This window comes from Neofelis nebulosa, chromosome 6 (assembly GCF_028018385.1).
Source record: "Neofelis nebulosa isolate mNeoNeb1 chromosome 6, mNeoNeb1.pri, whole genome shotgun sequence".
In the NCBI taxonomy this organism is placed as follows: Eukaryota; Metazoa; Chordata; class Mammalia; order Carnivora; family Felidae; genus Neofelis; species Neofelis nebulosa.
Genome location: NC_080787.1, coordinates 153,696,655 through 153,722,636, shown reverse-complemented (window position 1 = coordinate 153,722,636; position 25,982 = coordinate 153,696,655). Strand labels below are relative to the sequence as shown.

At 51.2% G+C, this 25,982-nt stretch overlaps 1 long non-coding RNA gene across 1 annotated transcript; it reads left to right on the top strand.

Moving 5' to 3' along the window:
* Positions 1–17,656: 17,656 nt before the first annotated feature.
* Positions 17,657–24,116, top strand: LOC131515192 (uncharacterized). The gene is made up of 3 exons (XR_009263502.1): positions 17,657–18,103; positions 19,586–20,026; positions 23,380–24,116. It is a non-coding gene; the product is annotated as an uncharacterized LOC131515192 (long non-coding RNA).
* Positions 24,117–25,982: the final 1,866 nt, after the last annotated feature.

Sequence of the window (25,982 nt, the reverse complement as noted above, 5' to 3'; positions counted from 1 at the left end):
GCTAAGAGTGGAATGTTGGATGTGGAATAAAGCTGAGAGTCGTGCCTCTTCCATGTGTGAGACCTGCAGCCAGAAAGGGCAAGAAGCAGGGCCCCTGGGGGTGCTCCGTCAGTGGAGCATCCGACTTCGGCTCAGGTCACGATCTCACGGTTCGTGAGCTCGAGCCTCACGTCAGGCTCTGTGCTGACAGCTCAGAGCCTGGAACCTGCTTCGGATTCTGTGTCCGTCTCTCTCTCCCCCCGCAAAATAAACAAACATAAGAAAGAAAGAAAGAAAGAAAGAAAGAAAGAAAGAAAGAAAGAAAGAAAGAAAGAAAGAAGGAAGGAAGGAAGGAAGGAAGGAAGGAAGGAAGGAAAGAAAGAAAGAAAGAAAGAAAGAAAGAAAGAAAGAAAGAAAGAAAGGAGGAAAGGGAAAGAGGGAGGGCGGGAGAGAGAGAGAGAAAGAAAAGAAAGAAAGATGAATTCAGACAGGACTGTCTTCCACGAAGGGCCCGCTGGTGGCCGAATCTGGAGGACGGGTTGACCCTCGCAGCTCCTGCCCGGGCTTGCGGCTTTGTGACGCTTGTGCAGGACAGGGCTGGCAGGGAGCTGACACACGGTCCCCACTGGCCATCCCAGGGTACTCATCAGCCGACTCGGTGATGAGTCAGTGCCTTTTCTCTTCACGCTGTAACATCTCCACTCCACGACGTGCCTTCTAACCGGTTTCGGTCATGTGTGACCTGAAACCGTGGCATGGTTTTGCTGCACACGTGAGACCATGTGTAACTAAGAACGCGCTCGGCGGGCCGCAGCTGATGCGCATTCCTGGCGCTGTGACTGGACACCCTCAGTCCCTGGAGTCTCATCCACCCAGTGACTTGGGTCATCTGCGAATGAAATTACTTTGCTTGTTTTCTGGAACCCTCTCTGGCTCCTTCTGTTAGATTACAAAGGCCCAGCATCGAGATGCACAGAACGGGTGTTTGGAGTTTGCGAAAGTTCCCAGGATAGTGGTGCGGCCCACTTTTAAGAAAAGCCACTCGATGGTGCTCCCGAAGGCCCAAGGCGCCGCCCCGTGTGGAGAAGCCTGCTCGTGGACGAGGCAGGCAGAAACGCGACCGGGAACGTCAGACGCTGAACCTGAAGAAGGTTTGCACACACCGCCCCCATCACAGGGCTCCCGTGTTTCTTTCCATTCTCGTGCGCGGAAGGTATGGTAAATACCCACGACCGAATGAAAACGCCGCCGCGTTGACAACCCTCCGTGATAAGATTTCACCGTGAGATCACGGGCCATCAGCTCTTCTTCTCCTTTCTTGCGGCACAAAAAACAGTGGTGAGCTTTTTTTGATGGGGTCTCAGAAGTGTGCCCACCACTGCAAAAGCCCACGTCTGCCCGTAATTATCCCATACTTGCTTGTCACTCAGTTGTCAGTTTGGTGGCTCATTCGTTCACTTTTTTTTTTCGGGAAACATTTAGTGGCCTGTGCATCGCGGGTGGTGTCATGGCTGACGCTCGTGACTGACACCAACTTACAGCCCGGGGACTCGGTGTATATGCTGATGGACGTCTGATGGACGATGAGGTCCTCGTCCTCTGTAATCGACAGGTAACTGAAGTGGATGACAATGTGTAGCTGGAAATCTTTGGGCTTTGTAGAACGGCCAGTGCAGGTGACAGAGTGTTATGACATTTGGCGTTATGGGGTGATTTGTGTCCTCCCCAAGGAGGTATGTTGAAGTCCCAACCCCTCATACCTGTGATAAGGCCCCTGGAAAAGAGGTCTTCCCAGATATCACCAGGCGACCCTGAGGCCATTAGAGGGGCTCCTCATCAACATGCCTGTGTCCCGAGGGGCCCCCAGGAAGAGGGCCGTGTGATAACACAGCAGACAGCAGTATTGCGGCTCCAAGCCGAGGTCCCAGGAGCACCAAGGACAGGGTCTCCTCCACAGCAGAAGAGGCAAGGACTTGCCCAGACCTCAGAGGTTCTGTCCACCCCTTGGCTTCAGACTTTTGGCTTCCAGAACCAATATACTTCCAGGTACTTTGTAACAGCCACGCTAGGAAGTAGATACACTTAGTTGTTGTTGTTTACTGTTTATTTATTTATTTTCAGAGAGAGAGAGAAAGGGCACGAGAGCAGGGGAAGATCAGAGAAAGAGGGAGAAAGAGAATCCCAAGCTGGCTCCTCACTGTCAGCACAGAGCCCGATGTGGGGCTCGAACTCACAAACCGCGAGATCATGACCTGAGCGGAAACCAAGAGTCAGACCCATAACCCACTGAGCCACCAGGCACCTGTTGGAGACACCTAGTTTTAGAGCTGACATTATGTGACAAGACTGAAGCCCTTCTTAATGTACTTGACTTTTCTGGGGACACTGGGGTTTCTGGTGGCGGGTGAGGCTGGCGAGCTGAGCTGCTGTCTACTTCGTGGAGACCATGATGGCCACCTTCCTCCCAACGCATGGGTGCATGTGCTCCGTAAACGTTAGGCGTCTATTATGGAGGACATACCACTCTCGGCTCAACTGATGTTAACACAAGTTTAAGCTATTACAGAATGCTGGCCTGCCTTCCCAGCACCACAGTGGCAAGCTGAGAAAGGTGGTCATCAGGCAAGAAAGAAAAGATACCCTAAGAAATTGTCCATTTTTCATTCTGCTGGAAGCACATTTTAATATCCAGAGGACAGTCTGTATTTTTAAAAGGGTTTCTTGGGGGCATCTAGGTAGCTCAGCCTGTTAAGCGTCCGACTCTTGACTTTGGCTCCGGTCCTGATCTCGTGGTTCGTGGGATTGAGCCCCACATCCGGCTCCATGCTAGGCACGGAACCTGCTTCATAGTCTCTCTCCCCCTCTTCCTCTGCCCCTCCCCTCCACTCTCTCAAAAAAAAGAAAATAAAATGAAATAATAAAAGGGTCTGTTGGATAATTGTGGAGCTACCATTTTCTGATCGAGAGAACTGTGTCCTTTCCTACTTTGACCCATTCTTTCATTCCACAAATGTTTACTGTGCACTAAGAGGCAAACACAGTATTGTTGGGCTTGGGTTTTTTTTGGCTGAAAATTCCAAAAGCGATAATAATGTCTTAGTTTAAAAGTTTAAAAACGACTAACAACAGCTTCCTGACCAGAAGAGAAATGCCATCTTGTGCCAAGAAGCTCAGGGTGAGCTGACCTGTGCTTCATCAATCGGTCGTGGACACGGGCTCCTGGAACAGGAGGACGGATGCAGCCTGGGGGCAGTGCCGTGAAGTGGCAGCCGCTCTGTGATACGCAGACACCCACCTTGGCCCACAAGATGGGGGGCGCAGAGACAGGCCCTCCATCTAAGTGAATTACGAGCAAAAAGCCGGCCGGGTTCAAGGGCGGTGCCAGGGCCTTTGGAGGCAGAGGTTCGGTACAGGAGTTAATGAAGAGAAAGAAGGACGCTTGAAAAAGTCAGCTCTGGGCAACATGACGAGACAACATCCGGCCTTTGTGTTGGCTGCACCTGAGCCCCGTGGTCACCGTTTCCAGATGAAATACAGGACACCCAGCTACATGTGAATTTCAGACAGACAATGAGTATTTTGTTAATTTCAGTTCGGGGGGGGGGGGGGGGAGGGGAGGGGCAGATGTGGCAAAGGACACGTTTAGGCCAAACAGGCATTTGTTGTTTATCTGAAATTCACACGTAACTGAGCGTCCTGTGTCTTTTGTTTACTAAATCTGGCAACCCTACCTCTGGTTTCACATTAATTCCACAAGTGAAAAAATTCAGGCACAGACTAGCTCTAAGAAAAAAAAAAAAAAAAAAACGGACAAAACTGGGGGGGGACGCGATTTTTATTTGAGGTGATTCACTGTATTGTTTAGCGTTGTATTGAACTTCCGTGGGCTTTGATTTTTCAATAAAGGAACAACTGCAGGCTGAAAACACCTGCCTCTAATAAACCCCCCAATCCATCATGAGGACGAACAGAAACAAAATGTGCGGCAGCTCTCTGAGCTCCTGGGGAAATTGCGTTTCATAATCAAAGGTATTTATTATAGCAATTCCTCCCGAAGCCTGCATTCCTGAGCTCCCTGCTGGTATCTATCTGCGCGCTGCGGCCGCTGTCTGCCATCACCCCCAGCACCGCTTACAAGTCCCGGGAGGAGGCAATTATGGCCTAACCTTCCACCCTGGAGACCAGGGTTCAGGCTCTGTTTCTGTTTTACTTCCCCTCTGGGGCCAGAACTGCTTTTGATGTGAGCTCTCTCCTTCTGCACACCACTGTTTGTTTAACCCACTTAAGGAAACTCTTAAACAAGCTTGGGAAAGATGCTACGTACACACATATAGTGTCCCTCTTACGTCGTCCGTCCATGTGCATTTAGAAATGCGTTCTGTCTTTCTCCGAATGCGACAGACCGTCTTCTGTGTCGTGTTTTTATTTCTGAACTCACAGTGAGAACTGAATAAAAATGAGGATTTTGATGGACAAGCACTCAGGCTCCTCGTTATTACTGCTTCCCTCAAGGACAGGGATTTGTACTGTTTGATTGCTTGAAGGTCATCGTGTCAGCTACATCCCTGTCTGTTCTGTCTGCTGTCGGTGCTCTAATCAAAGGTGGCTAAGCGAGGGCAGATTCTGGTTCTCGGAGCTCAGGAAATGTATTTCATTTCCTTCGGAGGTAGGTCTGTCTTATCAAAACAAGTGATCGCTTCGCCAAACTCAGCAACGAAACCTTAAAAAAATAGCAATCTAAAGCATGATGGCCCACGTGGTCTACTCTTTAACGAAGGAATTGTGGCTAAGATGAAAACCAAACACCAAAACCCAAAAACCCTGGAGCTTTTGTGGCCCTTTGCCCAACACGGGAGTTAAGCCACCACCGCCCACCAGCTGTTCCTCACGGACCTTTGTGTGACTATAACGAGATCGGTTGTCAGGCTTCAACCTGGTTGTTGTGAAACAGCAGGTCACGTGTGAACTGCAACTGACCGACTGGCAGAAAGCCTGACAGACAGACAGACCATCAGTGGCAGAGGCCACATCATTGAAAACAGCCTCTCTTGGGACTGATGCGGAGTAAAGCCAACTATGAAGCAATAATCACCATTCCTAAGATACTTCTTAAAACTGATTCATTCGCCTTTTTTCTTAGGATGGATTTCAAAGGACTCTTTCTCTCCCCAAAATAGTATTTTTCAGGAACACGTGGCCCCTGGTTATAACACCTCCTTGTATTTCTTCACTTCCTTTTATAGAAGCAAAGTTCTTACTGACACATGTCCACTGTTAGCAGAGATCTTTATTTCATGTTTTAGTGGTCATTGCTGTCATTTTTGTCATTCTGAAGAATCCACCCAGAATTCCGGGAAATCAACACAAACTGGAAGCTCTTTCCCACACGGAAGTTCCCCTTCCTCACGGGACGGCCTTGTTCCGCACGTACAGCACCCCCCCCCCAACTTTTCTGTCTCTCTCTTTTTTTTTTTTTTTTGCAGGTTAAATAATATTTCCAATGCAAAGAGATGCCTCCCACTAGGCACCCGTAAAGGATTCTTTCAAAGGTCAAACCATCTTTCTTCAGATCTGTATTTCATGGTCACCCTAAGTCGTCTGGGCTGCGACCTCTGGTGCCCACTCCTTTCGCTCTCTTGAAATGGAGGCAGACCGCTGTTGGACGTTTCTTCCCGTTTGCATCAGAAAACGCTACCGTGGTGCAACTAATGACAAACGAAGACCCGTGAGTATCGTGTCCAAAGCAAACACTCAGGCTGCGTGCTCAAGGATTGGTATGAGCACAAAGAGTTCTAAATCCGGAAGATCTGTGATGTGGATCTCCACAAATAACACCCAGTGGGGGTTGCTCCTTTTGGGTAAAACACGGAGACCATCGCAGAGCGGTCGCAGCTTCACACGGCGGAGACTCACGCCCACAGCTGGGCCAGCCTCACCGCCTCACCCAACTTGTGCTCCTCTTCTGCGCCTTCTGGAACAGAATATAAGATTCTTACTACCCAACAGTAGACAAAAGAGCCATTTGGATAGACGTTTCTCCAATCCGTCTTTTTTATTCCCCCACTTAGCAGTATCTTTCCTGCGTAACTCCTCATATTTCATCTGGATTTCTCGGTTCTCCCGTATCCGTCACCTCGGGGAGAGGGAGGGATTCGTTTTCTGACTGATTCATGACAGCAGCTAAGAAAGAATTGATGGTCCATCCCGACAGAAGCGTGGGATGTGTATGGGTTTTTTAAGACATTGGAAAGTGCCTTGCATTTTTCCCTTATCAACTCTCCAAAGGGCAGGCTGACTCCCCTTATCTTTCAGATAAATGACGGAGGCACGGCACATGAGCCACGTGTTCCACAAATCAAGACTCATCGCCAATCAATACTTCAGCCGACGCAGAATCCAACCATCCGAAAGAAAGAGCAGGGATATTTGAAACTATTGTGCGGTGATGGCTGACGTCAGGAGGAGCCCCCAGAGGCACTAGGCTGCGTAGCTTGAGGGCAGAGGCCGGGCTGTCTTCCTCTGTGCACCCTCAGAGCCTCCAGCCGGGCCCGACGCCCTCAGTGAATGTTTACTACACTGAGTTACATTTTTGAGATTGTGAGACCGTTTTCAAATCACATGTTTCTCCTAGATGGAATTATTTTTAGTTTCGTATTAGAATATTTAGTGAATTCTTATGGCTTGACAGTGATTGAGTAGCATCTGGGATGCATTTTCCCGAACCTTTATTCTGGTGGAAGTGAAATTTACTAAAGATTCAAGTCTGAGGTTTTTTTCATTTTATAATGTGAATTACCGTGAAAATCCAAGTCTTAAGAATCTCAGTAATTATCTAGGGGCACCTGGGTGGCTCAATGGGTTGAGCGTCCAACTTCGGCTCAGGTCGTGGGTTCAAGCCCCGCGTCGGGCTCTGTGCTGACAGCTCAGAGCCGGGAGCCTGCCTCAGATTCTGTGTCTCCCTCTCTCTCTGCCCCTCCCCCACTCATGTGCACTCTCTCTGTCTCTCAAAAATAGATAGACATCTTTTTTAAAAAAGAATCTCAGTAATTGTCTTTAATCCACAAGTCCCTTTCCCCCACAATAATTAATTTCTGAACTAAAGATTCATGGGTGCTTCAATCATGTCTTGCTAAATGATCCCCAAAACACAGACTCTTGCTAAGTTTTATTTCAATACATAACCTGTGATGCCTTAAAATTTGGCTGTTTCTTTTAAGATTTATAATTTCAGATCATCCTGGCGAGGTCACTTATATGATGATCAAAAAGTACGTGCGTTTGTTTTGGAAACAAGACCAATGACACAGGAACAGCATATTTCCTAATTTTGACTGACACGAACAGAAACAAAAATTACGGGCCACCCTTAACATGTCTTTACTACAGCTAAATTGACCTATTAAACTGTGTGCTTCAGATTCTCTGATCTGGTGCTTTATGTATCATGTGGAGAGAACAATTTTAAAGAGAGACCGTTGTTTACAGATCAGATCTTCACTTCAAAAATATTTAGAATCAGGGCACCTGGCTGTCTCGCTCAGTTACATGTCCAACTCTTGATTTCGGCTCAGGTCATGATTTCACGGCTCAGGAGTTTGAGCCGGGAGTTGGGCTCTGCACTGGACAGTGAGGAGCCTGCTTGGGATTCTCTCCCTCTCTCTCTGCCCCTCCCCTGCTTGTGCTCTCTCTCTGTCTCAAAATAAATAAATAAACTTAAAAAAAAAAAAAACTATTCAGAAGCTATGCAGGGGGGGTGGGGGGGAGGATATGGAGAAATGCCACAGACTGAGTTGGGCTAACAGGTGAGCAGGCTTACTGGGGGGAGGGGAGGAGCTTCAGGAAGGACAGTGGGAAGTCACTTTGCTCCTCTTTGATTTGGTTTCAGGAAATAATAAAACATTTTAAGAATGATAGTACTTGGGGGAAATGTTTTAAAGTAAAAGGAAATAAGTGGTCTTCCTAAAAATATCTCACAGTGAATCAGGAAATTATTGACATAATATTATGATAGTGAATGTGGCATAGAACTTGCTGTCTCTGGGGCTGCTCTGCGTTAGAACAGAGAAATCTCTCGAGCCCCGACGCTCAGAATGAGCCTCCGGACAGAGGGAGAGCTGGGTTCCAGGTCATGGGGCGGAGGAGACTTGGGGAGAAGTGTTACAAGTAATGTGTGCAAAGCTTTGAAAATGAGGTTGACAACTTGAACAAGAATCCCGAGTTCCTGTAGGCAGTGTGGGCACATCGTGCGGAAAGTGGTGATTCACCCGAAACTGATCTGTCAGTGTAACGCAAGCCCAAGCAGACTCCCAAAAGGATCTTCCATGGAGTTTTACAAGTTGATTCTAAAACAAAACAAAACAAAACAAAACAAAACAAAACAAAACAAAAGGAGTGGTCAAAACAGAGTGAGGGAACTTGAGTACGAGACGTCAACATTTATTATGAGCTATTGTAAATTGGATTAGAACCTGTGTGTCAAAAGAAAATACTGTAAAATCTCTAGTAGAAAACGTAGGTACATTTCTTTCTGTCTTTGTGGTGAGGAAGGTATTCTTTTTCTTTTTTTAACGTTTATTTATTTTTGAGACAGAGGGAGACAGAGCATGAACGGGGGAGGGCCAGAGAGAGAGGGAGACACAGAATCTGAAACAGGCTCCAGGCTCCGAGCTGTCAGCACAGAGCCCGACGCGGGGCTCGAACTCACAGACCATGAGATCATGACCTGAGCCGAAGTTGGACGCTTAACCGACTGAGCCACCCAGGTGCCCCTGAGGAAGGCATTCTTAAATAAGAATCAAAAGTGTTAACCACAAAAATAATACACTTGTTTCCATTAAAATTAGAAATTCTGTTCATTGTAAGACAACATAGAGAAAACACAGACTATAAATGGGGGAAAAAAATATTCTCAGTGCATTTAACCTGAAAGAATCAGTGTCAAGAATATATAAATACCTAAAATCATTAAGAAAGCGATAAACAACCCCGTAGCAAGGGGCAAAAGTCTACCAAGCATCTCAGAAGAGAGAGAACACAAACACCCAGTAAGAAAATTAAGAGGTTCTGGGCCTCCTGAGTCATCAGAGAAACGCAGACCATGGGTTCTGATTCCATAGGGCCAGAGGGAGGATTCAAGAATTTGCATTTCTAGAGAGTTCCAGGTCCACCTGCAGTGCAGAGAGTAAACATCCGAACTGCCCGCTGAATGAATATCTTCTAATACACAAGGTAGAAAAAACGACAAAATCTAAATGAAATTCTCCTCCTTAGGCGTGTGTGTGTGTGTGTGTGTGTGTGTGTGTGTGTGTAAAACAAAAACTTCAGGAGAACCGTGAACACCTGTGGGGGGAGGGGTGGGGGAGAGGGAGGCACGCAGATGTGGTCATCAGTGTGGAAGGGGTGGGGTCGTCGGGCTGGTGTAAGTATTGGGTTTTCATGGCATTACTAAAAATAAGGGCGCGTGTACATGAAATGAGTACAAGGGGGCAGGAGAGTCGGGCATGAACCAGCGGCAAGAAACGTCAAGAATCAAGAAAAGCTAATTCAATTATATGAGCTTGAGTTCCATTTGAAAACGAAGAAAAAACCCTATGGACGCCAGTATTGAACGGCCAGCTGAGACATTGCCAGCCCGATATTTGAGGGACCCGATGCCCAGTGCCCAGGACTCACTGAAAGGAGACACGTCGGGACTGGTTCTGACCCAGACGAGGTGACTGCAGGCTACGGGCGGGGGCAGCTGGAGGCGGGGGTCACTGTGCCATGCTGCTTTGTCCTTTGGTCATCGTGGGGGGATACGGACGTCAGGTTTGAGGGAAGGTGAAGGACTGGTGGGGGGACAGTCCTCGCTCACCGCTTAGCGGCCCGGGCAGGGGTCTCATCTGTCAAAGAGGAGTCACAGTGCCTCCACATTCGGGTCACCGTGGGCAGCATCTCAGGGGGGGGCCCGGCGGCTGCCTCCTAAACCGCAAAGCTGAGGACACAGCAACGCTCTCGATAAGGAAGAAGCAAGGGCTAAGCAACATGCGTCCGCTGCGTCCGCTTGTGGAAAACTTATCTGATGGAAAGCTTCCATTTAATTCTAGCTCCGTTTACGACAGCGCGGACTCTGAACTAACACACAGGCACAAAACGTCTCCAGTCCCAGTGGCTCGCACACCCCTTGTGGTGTTGCGGCTACTGTATCGGCTCCAACGACCTTTCTCCAGACAGTGACGTGGCCGCACTGGAGCTGTTCCCTTGACCACAGCGGCCCCGGACCCCGCTCTCCTCCCCGGACTGCGTGCCCCCTCCTTTCTGGGCTCCAAAACACGGAGCTCAGCTCTCTGCGGAGGCTCCCTAGAACCGTCAAGAACAATTATTTTCCCAGTGAGGGAGAACTTGAACTTGGTCCTTCAGCTTTGGAACGCCACGTGTAGGCAGAACGTTCTCCTCGGGAAGGGGGACCAGTCCCCCCTTCATTCCTTCGTGCTCGATGAGCTGCCCCCTCCCCGCGCTCACTTGTGAACGCTGAGCTTCAAACCTCCTTCTGTGGCTTTGGCCGGGAGGTGTGATTCAGGGGGGCCACGCTGTCCGATCTCTGGGGACACTTCCCGGCAATTCTGGTTTTCGGTGAGAGGCGGCAGCCGGGGGGGAATGAGCCTCGTCCCTGTGCTGTCACATCCTTGGATTCTGTCTGCTCATCTCAATCCCCTCTTGTCTGGACCAGCTTCGTTTTGCCACGAGGAGCCAGCTCTCCCACATTTGATGAGTAGCACACGTTAAAATAGGGATTTCGGTGGCCGCCGCGGTTCCCTGGAAGCCACGTTCCCAAGTGAGGTGAGAGCACCGCGAGGGACGGCCAGCAGAGCCGCTGGGAGTCCGGGACGGGACTTCCGCCTCTGCCTCAACTCAGGGAGCCGGCTTCAAACCCGGGAGCCCTGCGTGTTCGCCGTCGTCCGTGACCACAGAGGGCTTGTGTTGGATCCTCGGGGCCGCTGGCTCCGTGGGGCGGCCGGCCTTGCCAGGATCCACGAGGACCTTCGAGGGCTGCCCGCACGGACCCCTAGGTGTCACCCAACTGTGTGTGCGCGTGCGTGTAGGAAGGCGCACGTGTCTCTGCAAGCACACGCGAGTTAGCGAGAAAAGCGAGGGCGGCGGAGGGCGGAACGTGGACCCCGCTGTCCGCCTCCTGTGCCGGGGGCCCCATCCGAAGGCTGGGAACAGCAGAGGGAACGTGCCCCTCGTGGCTCCGGAGACCAGGCTCTGAGATCAAGGTGGCGGCAGGCCCGCTGCCTCCGAAGCCTCGAGGGGACGTCCCCTGTTGTCCCTGGAAATTAGACTAAGAAAACTGTTGACGTTTCCGTGGCCCAGTGTCAGTGCCCTTAAGGAGATGCCTGTGAACTCTGACATGCGGTGCTGGGGGTGGTCCCGTTCCTGTCCTTTCTGACGAGGCGGTCCGCTTTCCTACGAGCCCGTGCGGTCACCCTGTAAATGCCCTCGGTGCCCGGGGTAGCAGGGGTCTGTCTGTTGTGTGCAAAGAACGCTGGCTGGCCCACAGCATCACCATGTCCCAGCTGTACTTGGGGAGACAATTCAATCAATCGGTTTCCATTCGGGTGATACCGAAGTAAAGCGTGTCCTACAGGCAGCTGGAAACTCGGGTGATACACACACTGACCGTACAGAGCAACACGTGTCGGTCCCTCTGGGCTACAACGGGATAACACAGACGGGACAACTTGTAACAACACAGACTTATTCTGCATGTCCTGGTGGCTGGGAAGTCCCAGGTCAGGGCGCCAGCACGGTCGGGCGAGGGCACTCCAGATGGCCATCTTCTCTCTGTGTGCTTGCACAGCAGAGGGGAAGGGGGCTCTCTGGGGCCTCTTTGATAAGGACACTAGTCCCATCCATGAGGGCCACACCCTCATGCCCTCATCACCTCCCAAAGACCCACTTCCAAATACTCATCGAGGGGATTAACCTTTCAACATATAAATTGGGGGGTGGGGTGGGGGGGGGCACAAAGATTCAGACCGTGGTGTTGTGTAAAAGTGCTTTGCAAACTATAAATCATTGCACAAATCCAGTCCGTTCCATTTGCAATTTCATACTGTGCTTTTAAACCCATCAAGCCCCCTCAACTTAAGGGTCGATGACTTCTGCTACTGTCCTTTGTTCTAATCCACAAAGCGGAAGAGTGACTCTCCTGGAGGGTGGGTCCCGGGCGGATCCTGCAGTCAGACAGGACTGCACCTAAGAGGATTTGCACAAAAATATTCGTCTGGATGAGTGGTAAGGGTTCTGCTGGAGAGCCACTGCCTTAGCCACCCGTGACCGGTTCTGTGAGCGTCCACGCTGATGGAGGCCGGGAACGCTGTCCTGGGGCAGGGTCACAATGAGGGGCTCCTGCCTGGGGAGCAAACCTGGCTTTCAGAGGAAACGTGTGTTGTGTTCTAAAAACTTACGAGCGTGTGGCACTCAACCTGAACATCCCGTGCCCCACACAAATACTCGTGTGAGACACCAGCCAGGGCCCCGCCTGGAGCCACGTTCTTGGAGCTCTGTCCTCGAGAGGAGCATCTGGAGTGCAGCGCTGACCCTTGCGACCACTCCCCTGTGGTGACTCTTGCTAAGCCACCAACAGTTGAGGTCTGACCCAACCCAACACACGCTGGGTCACCTGTCTGGACCCTCTATGAAGGACAGTCCTGGGGCTCTGAGGACAGGAAGCCGCAGCAGAAAGCATACGGGATTCAGGCCAGCTCGGGTGGCTGTCACCATGTCAACCTGGCTTTGGGGCAAGCCCCGAGCTCCCGTGTGCATCTGCCCGGACTCCCCACTTCTCCATCTCAGATAACGAGACAACAGTTGTTCACGGACCCACGCGCTGGGCGAGCCCCACGGAAAGAACGAGAAGCAGAGGCTCCTTTTCTCCCAGACGCTCACGCTATCGTGACCCTCACCCGACGGCACATTCGCGGTGGCCTGTGGGTGCCGGTGTCTGGGTAGTGTTCCGTGAGTCTCCCAAACACCGCTCAATAATCAGATGGCTTAGGTGGGGCTCGTGGTATCTTTATTTCCATGATTACGAAAGAGATACCGAGGCTTACTGAAACTGTCCCAGAGACAGCAGTGCTGGGACCAGAACCTCGGTGGACTGATTTCTGACGGATCCATGAATTTCTGGAGTACAAGAGCTTTGTAAGTGAAATCTCTTCCCCGTCCATCTCCAGACTGATGGTTCATCTTATGCTAGCAGCCCAGACCGGGGCCAGGGCTCTTGCGCACAGACTGACCCAGAAGGGCGTTTTCCCGAGAGCCCGAAGAAATGATGGGGATGGACTAAGCAAATTGTGCTGTATTAGCGACCACGGAGCCACGATTGCGTCTCTGATATAACAAAGTGAGAACAGGGGATTTTGCATATAGCATCTGTGCTGTTAAGTTAGCAGTTTTGAGGCCCTTATGTTGTGTTAATGCTCTTTTCTTCTGTGAATATGTATTAACAGACGCACGTGTTTGTGTGTATATACTGGATGTGCGTGTGTACATGGACTTCCTTCAACGTCTACGCGTGTCGGTGCGTACGTGTATGTATACGCACGCACAGACGCGTATTGGCTTTCCTCAGCTCTGTCACCTTGCGCTTTGCTCTTACAGAAACCTTAAATCACTTCTTATCGATAACGAGTGCTTTCATCAGATAATCTATTCCAGATGCCCTGTACTTGGTATCCGCATGATTAGAACCATTCGTTTCTCTCAGGGGTGGTTTCGTTTATAAAATGCTAGGGGTGCGGGCCACCCAGAACAACCTAGAAGTTTCCAAAAGACCGTAAAGTTCAGGCGCCGGAACAGTTGGTCAGGCACCCGCCCTCCTGCCCCCACCAGTGGGAGCTTCCATTCTGCATGACTCTGCTTCTCCAAAGACACCTCGTCAGGTGCAACGACAGCCAGCTTTCCCACTTCCCCAGACATCGGTCAGCCCTGTCACCTCCCACTTCTTTCCTCCTTCCCGGCAAAGCCTCCTGCACCTCGTGAAACCCGGAGACGGTGCGGTCTAGCCCGTGCCTTTTGGGGTCTCAGGTGGACATGCGGGCCGGCCGTGCTGGGGTGGTGGCAGAATCCTGGGCCGCTTGGCCCATCTGTGGAGACCTGGCAGAAGAAATTGGGTGTTGACTTGCTGGGGGTTTCTCTCTGAGACAGGGGCGTCTCAAGCCTCTGCGGGTCACTGGGCCCGCCTCCCCTGCACTGCCGCGTGGCCTTCCGTCAACGCAGCACGGCTAGCGATTAGGGTTCCTCCAGATTGCTGAGGCATTAGGAAAATAGCGGATTTGTCCGTGACATACAACTGGTATTTGTGCAAAATGGTGAAATTTGCATGAGAAAGAGAATCGTCTGCAACAGATGGATCTGTAACAGAAAGAGAATCGTCAGTAACTAAGGTGCTCTGAACTGTCATCTTCCAAAAGAGGAACAGAGGCAGAAAGAAAAATGGCAAGACTGCGTGTCAGGGGTCACCAGTCACGGTCATCAGGTGGGGAAAATTATGGCACAACATTGAAGACTGAAAGCCCAGGGGGAGCCTGGAGACCACCTAAAGCATCTTATTCGATGCCAGTGGAAGAAGGTACCCCGTTCGTCGAAACGCCAAGCAGAGGTGCAGCTAATTTTCGTAAGTATGTGCCAAAAGCAAGAAGACCAGGCCAAGCCTACCATTGTGCAGAAGTGAAATGTGTAGCTTGCTGGCTTCCTCCAACAGCCATGTACTGGCACTTACGTTCCAGGCTTTGTGTTGGTGCTGGCATGAAGCGCTTCCTCCGGCCCAGCGAAGAGATGGGCATTCTCCATTCTCCACGAAACGCGGGTGCTGGGGAAGTGACGCCGCCACGGGGGCCCGAAGAGGCTGGCTCCAGCCAGACGGGATGGCGGGAGGGGAAGGAAGACAGGCATGACCGACTTCCCAAGTGAACACGCCAGGACAGAAAGCAACCAGAGACGGGAGAGAATCCGGTTTTCTAGATGCAGATGACTTTATGTGCACGAAAGGAGATAGATACTAACAAAGCGTGAGTAAAACAGGGCAAACCCTTCCCCCCTTCTCTTAAAAATGTAAGGTACCCCCTACAAGATGTGGACAGAGCCCACGACCTCTCATAGGATCTCTCTGCTCTCAACAAATACCCCACGAGATGAAGAGCTTAGGCTTCAGGAAGGATGAAGAGACACTGCTCAGCGATCGATCTGTAACAAGTTATTAGAGACAGCTGGAAGGAGTCCTCCGGCAGGTGACCCGGATCCCGGGCACGGGCTTGTCCTTTGCTGGTGGAACTTTGAGGGCAGATTTCTCTGCCGAAAAGAACGAGCTGGCTCACTGCGGTGCTCGTCTGTCCTTGGGATGCCCATCGCCTGCAGCCCCCATTAGACCACAGACGCCCGCCTCCTTGTGTGCGCGTGAGACTCATGACCTCCCTCTGCTTGCTGGCCTAGACTAGATCATTCACTCCCTTAGCAACCTCTGTGCTGCCAGGGAGTAGAGGTAGGGGGGTGTTTGGGAGGCTGGTTTCCTCCAAACGGCTGGGGGTACGGCAGGAGGGTCGCGATGTGTGTCGTAAGACAGACATTCACGAGCAGGGTTTGAAAACATCCAAGAGGCTTGGGCTGCCTTATGTAGAGGATGTTATTTCTTTGTGCGACGCATTGACGTGAGCCTCTTAGGTTGTTGAAAGAACCTCAAACCCTCTTTCCCCCACGGGAAGCAATTTCTCAGATTATAGCAAAGATCTACCTGTGCAAAAATTACCCCGGTGTCTACAAGGCATAATACATGGATTTTCCTAAATGATGCAGATGTAAGGCGGGCTCAGTCGACCCTCGCTTTCTGACTCCATCGGTGGAGGCGGCTGGGTGTCAGCAGCCCTCAAGGGACTGGTCTGCTGTCGTGTCCCTCCCTGGAAACACCCTGTCTCCCTCCCCTTCTCCTGCGCAGCACTCCCACCCACGCCCGAGGCAGAGGCGCCAACCGGGCAGGAAATAATTCATCTGTCTTGTGCCTCAAAGCCACACTCATCCAAAACATGACTGGTTTTTAAATGTCTATCTTGTCTGTCGGGCAGAGCTGTGCCTGGAGACAGACAGGATCAGGAGGGGGCTGCAGACAGTCAGAGTGCGGGGTGAGGACTCAGAGAAGGAGGGTTTCTTAGTGGGGAGTCGGGGGAGGTGGGAGGGGACCCTGGCAGACCCGGGGGGGCTAGGATTTGTATTTGAACTTCGGCCATTTAACAGCCCCCACCAGGCGCCCCGGGAACGCCGAGCTTTCCTAGCTCAGAATTTATTTCCAATCTGCGTCTACAGTGGTGAGTTACTATTTCGCGGTGTGTCCAAAAGACCATTTCTCCATGTATCTCAGACAGATTTTGTGTTTTTGAAGGATCCCGCCTCCTTGTCAGTTTTAATGATTTTATTATTTAATCAACCCTAGCGGGCTCTGCTGCAATGACTCAGGGGTTTTAAATCGGGTCCATTGTTCAACAAGCGTGCGGGGAAAGGAGCAGAGAGAGAGCTGTGGCCGGTCAGAGGCCACGGGCTTCCTGGAGGCGGCGAGGGGGTCGGCAGGGGGAGGGGGGGCTGTCCTCCATCTGACAGTCGTCCCCCACGACGTTTTGGTTTTGTCGGCAGCCTCCCCGCTCAGCTTTAGCTTTCAAATCTCTCCTTCCCGATATGGAATCCACTTCCCATGGCATCTTGTTCTCAGCCTCCGGTTGCCTAGGAGATGAGAATAGGGCCGCGGCTGCGCTCTGCGCCCGCAGCCAGGTGGAGGGGGCTTCTGCAGCGGGGGTGGCTCCTTCGCCGCGTTCCCAGGCCACACCACAAAAGATGGCTGGCCGCGACAAAAGCAGGACGCAGGCGGGCAGCGCTCCTTTGTCCCCCCCCTGGCTGCGTCTGCGACCGACGCATGCATAATTCGCCCGGCCCGTGAGACGCATTGTGCCTCCACCAGGAGAGGGGGCCCCAGGGCCAGGGGTCGGGACACCAGGCCGGTCCAGTTAGGAACACCCGGGCGTGCTTCGTATCCATGTAATGCGGAGTTAACCTTTTCTCATGTTGTCGAGCCGGGGAGAAAGTGCAGATGTCATCTCCCAGAACGACAATAACGCGGGATGGGAGTGCCTTTGTTTGTATTATTTATTTACTTAAATGTTTATTTAGTTCTGAGACAAAGAGAGACAGAGCAGGAGAGGGGCAGACAGAGAGGGAGACACAGAATCGGAAGCAGGCTCCGGGCTCCGAGCCGTCAGCACAGAGCCCGACGCGGGACTTGAACCCACGAACTGCGAGATCGTACCTGAGCCGAAGTCGGACGCTCAACCGACTGAGCCCCCCAGGCGCCCCTGGACTGGAGCACCTTTTAATCGCGGCATGCCGCCCTCTTGAAACAGTCCGCGGTGTGTGTGAGGGTGTGTGTGAGTCAAAGCAGCAGGGACGCTGGTGCCCGGGGCGGCGCTCTGTCCCGCGTGCCGCCCGCCTGCTTGTCTCCCTGGACCCTCGGAGCTGCTTTGTCCTCACAAATAGTAAATAAATGAATCGGACACGGAGCTTTGCAGTGAGGAAAGAGAGGCTGTCTGTTGGTGCGGTGCCACTCAGAAGGACAGGGAGCCAATGCTCAAAATCCCGAACTCCCGGATGGCTTACAAGGGAGGGTTTTTAAAGGCAAAATTTGGAGTTAGGGTCCCCGGGTGGAGTGGCGCTCAGTGATCGGTGGAGAGTGAAGTCATGTTCTTAAGGTGTCACCCCCTGTTCTTTGAGTGCAGCGAGCTGGGCTGGAGAGGGTCTGTTGGGCTTCTAAGACCGTGACTTCGAAAACCATCTATTGCTAGCACCCTGAGACAGTACATCCTGTGATTCCCGTGCCCGGCAATGTGGCGCGTTTACATGACCGTAAGTGTTCCCTCGCTGTTTACGACTACGGTCACCTTAACAACACACAGCTAAAGCCCTACCGGGGTGATCGGCAGTGACACACCTGTCACTGCATCGTTCCCAGGTGGCCGCATTCCCGCCCTGGTTTTCTGCGCTGTCTCCGGCCTGTGCACCTGCGGGCCTGGGCAGATGGCGACAAGAGACGCTGGAGAAAGGCAAGGTAGAAAAAGCCCTCTGTTTGGAAACCCTATGGTAATTCCGACTCGGGGGACCAGCAGCACTGTCGTTTATGGTTTACATTTAATAATTCAGGCGGAGGCGACCTTGCTCCTGACGCAGGGCACCCCGTTTCTGACTCCAGGCCACCGGTATTCGAGACGGTCGTTCTTTTTTTAAGAAACAATTATTTTTAATGTTTATTTGTACTTGAGAGAGAAAGGAACAGAGCACCAGTGGGGAGGGGCAGAGAGAGACGGGGACGGACTCCAAAGCAGGCTCCAGGGTCTGAGCCGTCAACACAGAGCCCGATGCGGGGCTCAAACTCACGAGCCGTGAGATCATGAGCTGAGCCAAAGTCAGACGCCCCCCAGGCACTCCTCTAGACAATTGCTCTTAAAGCCCAAGATGTCCCTCAGAGTCACCTGTGGGGCTGTGAGAGGGTTTATGGGCTCCCCATTGCCGTAAGGCCTCAAGGATTGAAATCTTCAGATGGGGGCCCCGGAGGAGTATGCACATCTCTACATATGGCACATTGGCTCTATCGATCAGTTTGGGGAGAATTAACATTTTAACAATACCTACTATTCAATCCATGAACATGGTCTCCGAGAAGTTCGAGACTTCTGTAATTTCTCTCGGCAAGTATTGTATGGGCAGTGTGTTTTTTTAAGAGATTTTATTTTTAAGTAATCTCTACCCCTAATGTGGGGCTTGAACTCATCAACCTTGAGACCAGGAGTCATACACCCCTCCAACGAAGCCAGCCAGGTGGCCCCTCAGTGTATTTTTTTAGGTCTTTCAATTATTTTGTTAAATTTCTCCTTAAACATTTTTATACCTACGGAGTATTATATAAGTATTATATAATACTTATATATAATATATACTTATATATAATATATATATATTATATAATATATACTTATATATAATATATATAATATAATACTTATATATAATATACGGAGTATTATAAGTATTTTAAAACTTCCTTCTCCAATTTTTGCACTGGTAGTAGGGGGAAACGTCCTGGATTTTTTGGTGTTGTTATATTTGCCTTATATTCCGCAGCCGTGTTAAATTACTTCAGGATCTTTTCGGCAATTCCTTAGAATTTTCTGCACACCTAGTCACGTCATTGACAACTAAAGACAGATTTTCTTCTGCCTTACCAGTATGTATGTCTTTTGTTTCTTTTCTTGGCTAATTTCACTGGCTAGTCTAGTGTTGCGTAAAAGTAGTGAAAACACGTATTTTTGCCTTGTTCACAGTCTTAGGACGAAGTGTGAGTCTCCTAGTATTAAGGGTGATATCAGTTGTAGGGTTTTTGTAGGTGCCCTTTATCAGAATAGAGAAGTTCCTTTTATTTCTGGTCTGTGGGGGTGTGTTTATTTACTTATTTACTTTTTTATTTATGGATGTTAAGTATGTTTTTCTACATCGGTTGAAATGATTATGTTTTTTTCGTCTATTCTGTTAATAGGATGAATTCCACTACTGGCTTCCCACACAAGAGACCAGATCTGCCGTTCTGGGATAAAACCCCGCTGATCACAGACAGAGGCCGCTGTCACCAATTTGCCTTCTCACCGTTCTGCAGGCCAGAGGTCTGCGATCAGGTGTGGCCAGGGCCGTGTTCCCGCAGGAGGCTCCAGGGGAGGACCCTTCCTCACCTTCCCCAGATTCTGGTGGTGCCCACCCATCCTTGGCGTTCCTTGGTTTATGACTTCCGCGTCCATCATACGTTGTTTGCTCTGTACATCTGTCTTCCTGAGACGTTCTCTTCTCCGCCTGTCTTCTGCCGTTCTTACAAGGACACCAGTCACATGGGACCAAGGGCCCACGCTAATCCAGGATGACCTCGTCGTAGTCTAACTAACTGGATCCGCGGAGACCCTATTTCCAAATGTGGGCACCTGCACAGGTACCTGGGGTTAGAGTCTCAGCACACGTTTTTGAGGGGTACGATTCAACTCACTAGAACCATGATATATTATCCTTTCTGTATATTTCTGGGTTCGGTTTGCCAGTGCTTTGATGAGAGTCTTTGCATTTATGTTCATGAGAGAGATCGCTTCGTAACCTTATTGTCTTACACGGGGTTGTCCGGATCTAGTGCGAGCATACTGCCGCCTCCGTAGGGAGGGGAAGAATCCCTCCTCTGTTTTCTGATTGTTTGCGTACGGTAGGTACCTCCCTTCCTCAAGCGGTCGCTAGAGTTCGCCACTGGAACGATCTGGAGTTCTCTCTGCTTTTAATTCCAGTTCAATGTCTGTTAGATATAAGGCCATTCTTTTTTCAAAAGAAATTAATTCTTGTGTCGGCAGTGATGATTTGTGTCTTCCAGAGAATTTGTCGATCTAATCTAAGCTGTCAGATCTGTTGGCACAGTTGTTCATGACATTTCTTACCATTTCATGTCTGCAGCGTCTGGAGCAGTGTCTCCTCTCTTATTCCTCATACTGATCATTTTTCTGGGTTTTTTCTGTTTTCCCTGATCAGCCTAGAAGTTTATCGATTTTGCTGATCTTTTCAAAGACTCAGCTCTAGGTTTTATCTACTTTCTTTATCACCTTTCCATTTTCCATTTCCTAAATTTCTTCCCTTATTTTATCACTTCCTTCCACGTATCTACTTAGGTTTCTTTTCTCCTCCTTCTTCGCCTTCCCCTTTGTGTTTTCCTTCTTGCTTCTAAATATGGGAGATCAGCCACTGATTTTATAGCTTTCTTCTTTTAGGATATAAACATTCATAACTTTAAATTTCCCTCTACTTACGACTTTAGCTGCATCCCAAGGGTTTGATATTTTGCGTTTTCATCATCATTCAAAATATTTTCTATTTTCCTTTGTGTAGTGGGTTGAATGGTGGCTCCAAAAATAGGTCCACTTTCTAATTCCCTGTGAATATCACCTCATGCGGCAAAGACGTAATTGTGTTGTGGGTCCCGGGAAGGGAGTTTATCCTGGACCTTCCAAGGGAGCCACGCACATCCTCGTGAGAGAGGCAGAGGGGGTTTGGACACAGATGAAGACAGAGGGTGATGTGAGGGCAGACGGGGAGGGATGCTCACCCCACGGTGCCCCTGGGCCGCCAGGAGTCGCAAGAGGCAGGAAGAATGCTCCTCTGGAGCCCAAATTGAGCACCACCCCCATGGGTCCCTGCTTCCAGTCCAGTGAAACTGATACGGACCTCTGGCTTCCAAGACTCTTGTAACAGCCACCCCAGGAAACTAATGCACTTTCTGATCTTTCTAAATGTTTATTTCATTTATTTTGAGAGGAAGAGAGAGAAGAGAGACAGAATCTGTCAGCACAGAGCCCAACCTGGGCTCGATCTCACAAACTGTGAGATCATGACCTGAGCCGAAATCAAGAGTCAGACCCTTAACCCACTGAGCCACCCGGGAGCCCCTCATTTTTTTTTTTCAGTCCATGGGTTATTTAGAAGTGTGTTGCTTAATTTGCAGATATATGGCAATTCCCCAGCTATCTTTTCTGTTGTGTCAGAAAACACATGCTGTATGATTTCAGCCCTTTAAAATTTCCTGAGACCTGTTTTACAGCCCAGAAGGTGGTCTCCCCTAATCCATGAATGACTGTGATGCCTGTGTCAGCGGGGCAAGGCGGGGTGCGGTGTTTCTCAGGCCTCCGAGTGCTCGCCATTTCTCTGTCGAGCGGTCATGGAAGCTCAAACCGTGCCTTCGTTTCTTCTTCTCTCGGCTGTCAGGCTTTGCGTCATCTGCTTCGAAACGATTATTAGGCACATCTGCTTTGAGGCTATTAATATAGCTGCTCCAGCTTTCCTGGGATTCCTGTCTACACAGCGTCTCTGTGTCCATCTCCTTGCATCTAACCTACTTGCATCTTTGTGTTTCAAGGGTGGTTCTTGCACACGGCGTCCGGGGGCCTTAGCTCTTTATCCTGACAGCTTCTGCCTTCTAGCAGGAGAGTTGAGGCCACCAAACTTAATGCAGTTACCAGCCCACCCCACATCCTTTCTGTCTGTGCCCCCATCTTGGGTCTGTTAAAAGTACCAACGAGAGGCATTTTCTTTAGCCCGTCAGACTCTTGCCTCAGTGGGACCGCCTGCAGGTGTCTCCCACCCACGAAGGGAACTCAGCCACACGAGGCTTGCGGGGACTTGCAGGCTGCCGGGGAGGCTTATAAACTGTGCAAAACACACCCCCATCCGTAGTTAGGTCGGCCACAGGGCTGCTGAGAACGGGGGGCTCTCTGTTCAATGACCTGGGGAGGCATGTGGTCAAGCGAAGGGGACAGATATTTCTGCTTTTGTTTGCTTTCAATGCAGAGCCCCTGGGAGCCTGTAACATGCTTATGTATATTGGGAGTCTTGAAAAAACAACTCCTTTGACGGACCACACACCTTTTTAAAGCCCTTTGTGTGGCTCACACCCTATGGAACGTATTTTGTAGAAATGGCTCCCCAGGTTTCCTGGCGAACATTTCATTGCCTCTCACGGGAGTGGGGCCCGGGCAGGCCATCGATATGGGGACATGGCATACGTGTGCCGAAGTGGCGATTCCTGAAAATTAGCTCGAGGAGGGACCGTGACTCAAGGTGTAGAGGAGCCTCGGTGGAAGAAAGCTGGAAGAAAACACGAAGAAAGTCCTGTTACGGTGACAGTCCGCCTCTTCTCTGGAATATGCCCTCATATACTTTTCTTTTACTTTCTTTTTTGTTTTTTTTTGTTTGTTTGTTTTTAGGTGTTTGAAAGTGTTTTCCCTTGTCACTACACCAGTGGAGACAGGCTGCCCCCAGTTTTTGCGTGAGGCACCGAGGGCCTTTTATGATTAGAACAAACTTGCAAATCAGCGGCCTGCAAAAGCTGCCTGAAGGAAGTCTGGCATTTTTTAAGCCGATTACAAAAGAGGAAAATAATCACCAATTGTCCAATGTTTAAGTATCAAGGGATTTCAGATAGATAGTTGGATTTCTGGATTCTCTTTAAAAATGAACCCTTATGGGGGGTGGGGGGGAAGGGGTTGGTGGCCGGGGACTCAGTGGCAGCTACTGGGGGCGGGGGTGGAAAGTGGGTCCATCCCGGAGCGGCTGGCCCCCCGTCAGCAGAGGCCCGAGAGCCCTTCCCTCCCAGGGTGCTGCATGGCAAGTGGTCACGGGCCAGACACTTCCACGCTGTGCATTTGTGATCTCACCCTGTCCCCGGCTCTGGGTCGGACCCCCTGTGCTGGGTGCTCGGCGCAGGGCGGCCTCCCTGTCTGATATGGGTCCTCTTCCTGCCCCGCCCCCCCCCAGGTGGCCGGCACAAGGTGGTTCCTCGTGGTTGGGACCGAGGTGTCCAGAGGTCCCGGTCTTCTTGCCGGCTGTCACGGGCTGCCGTCAGCCCCCAGAGCCCACGAGCGCGATTACAATTTGGCAAAGCTCAGGACGGACGGATTAGGGAGCTGTTTGTTCCAGTAGTGACCGCACCCCGAGGGGTCGCCCCCACCGCGGTCTCCCACAACGCCAGCTCCTGTCCACACTGCAGGATGCTTCTCTCTACCGCGATGGGCCACCCCTCCGAGGAGCGTCCAACAGAGGAAATGACCCCAGAGAGCCACAAGTCCAGGAGGTACACGTACAGCCAAGCGCAGGGCTTTGTCCCCTCGTCAAGGGGGTGGCTGCCAGCCGCTGGCATCCCGTGGGTCACATCTTACAACCCTACAGGCAACACATCTTCCGTGTTGGCCAAAATAGCGCTCAGGAAACGTCACTCGGGATCCCAGCTTTGTCACTGCCCCCTCCGGGGCCCAGCCTCAAGCACATCACACCCTCATCCCTGGGACACACACGGAGCTGGGAAGGACACAACAGAAGCGGGACGCTGGGCAGGTGGAGACAACACACGGACATTTTGTTTTGGTTTGTGGCTCCCTGAGCGTCCCTCGTGCAGACAGAACGGCTGAGAAGTACGCGTTCGGGGCGGTGCGGATGCCGAGGGGCCTCACGTCAGAAAGGAGTGTCCAGCATCGGGTGGGGTGGGGGGTGCCTTGAGCACCCCCCACCCCACCCGTTACTCGCCAGCCGTGGGACCTGTGAGAATCGCCAGCTTTCCTCACCTGTGGCATCGTGGCCGTAACCGTGCCACGGCGGCCAGCAGTCACCAGACTAGGTGACTGGATGCTGTGAGGACAGAGCCTTGTCTCCCACGCGGATCCGACCAATAAACCCTACTCTTGTGACCATCTCGGGAGTCTAATGCTTCTCGGAACGTATTTCTGGAAAAGGTGGGCGGTGGAGAAAGAATGGATTTTGGAGCTGGCCTCTAGATCTGTGGGGAGTTTTCTTTCACTTTTGGTGGGGGTGGTATATTTCATTGAGAAATGTTTTTGTTTTCACAAAGAGTGCATGGGTGGTAAATATCTTTCTTTTGCTCTCAAAGCAAACAATAGTCTGGCTGAGTGTAAAATTCTGATATTTCCGCTCTTTCTCTCAAAATCTCTGTAACCACTGCTTCTGAAATCGAGGTTCTCAACAAGGACCTCGGTGGCAGTCTGATGGTCTCCCCTCCCGCGTGGGAGGGTCGTGGAGTCGCCTTCCACGTGGGGGGATGAAGAGAATTCGCCAGCGTGCATGCGTGTGGGTGACTTTCCCCCGGACTCTGCCTTGACCCTCGCGTGTTTGCTTGCTTCGGGGGAACGTGCCCGTATCGCCGTATCGTATATTCGCGCACTGTGTCTCCAGTGTCTGCACAAGCACTGCTGGTCAGCTGTCGCCAATGCTTTGCAACAAGCCGCCCCACCCAATGGGGAACGATCATGAGCGTGTGGTGTCCTGCTCACGGGCTAGCACAGCCTCGAGCTGCAGGGCTGCGGTCAGCGAGGAGGCCTCTCCTCTGCGACCAGCTACTGCGGCCACGTCCTCCGGTGCCTACAGGAAATGTTCAAGAGCAAAGCAAGCCATGTGGCTCAAATCAACACCAACAGGACCAAGAAATATGTGCTTCCTGTAGCGGGGAAAGTCCCAAGTCGCACGGCTCAGGGTGTGGGTGCAGGGAGGGCTGAGCCTGAGGGACAGGAAAGTGTCTGCTCGTTCAGAATATGGATATGGGTTCCTGGTTAACATCACCCATGCCTCTGACTCTTGCCCCTGTGGTCTCTCTCTCTCTCCCTCCCGTCTCCCTGTCCCTCCTTCTCTCCCTCCCATCTTAATTCCAAGTGAATTGTATGTAGTAGTGTCCTAATTCTCTAATTTGGTTCCGAGCATAAAATCAGGAATAAAAATAAGCCATAAACCAGGGAGAATTGTTTAATTTCACTACTAATCAAAGAAACGTGAATGACAATCCACAGAATCACATTGTCAGCTGGACCCTGAGTCTGGGACCCAGGGAGTGCCCCTCGCGGGAAGGACGCCCCCCATGGAGGGGTGGAGGCGCCCCTTCTCTGGTGGTTCTAGCCTGCTCCCCTCCCCCACGTCAGATGCCTGTTCGCCAGAGCCTCTGCTCGGTGCCGGAGAACCTTCCATTTGCCACACGGAACTGGAGCCTCCACTCTTCGTGCCGAGACCGAGCTATCGGATCTGGTGCCACTCGTCCCCACACTTGACTACTGAGCCCTCGAGAGTGGCTGCTCCGAGCTGAGACACGCATGCAATACCTCATCACGCACTTTGTACTCATTACACACTGACACGAGGGCATTTGGAGACACTGAGTTGCACAATATATTGAGATTAATTAATTTTAAAATTAATTTCAGCTGGGGCCCCTGGGTGGCTCAGTCGGTTAAGTGGCTGACTTCACTTCAGGTCATGGTCACATGGTCCGCTGTCCATGGGTTCGAGCCCCGCATCGGGCTCTGTGCTGACAGCTCGGAGCCTGGAGCCTGCTTCTGATTCTGTGTCTCCCTCTCTCTCTC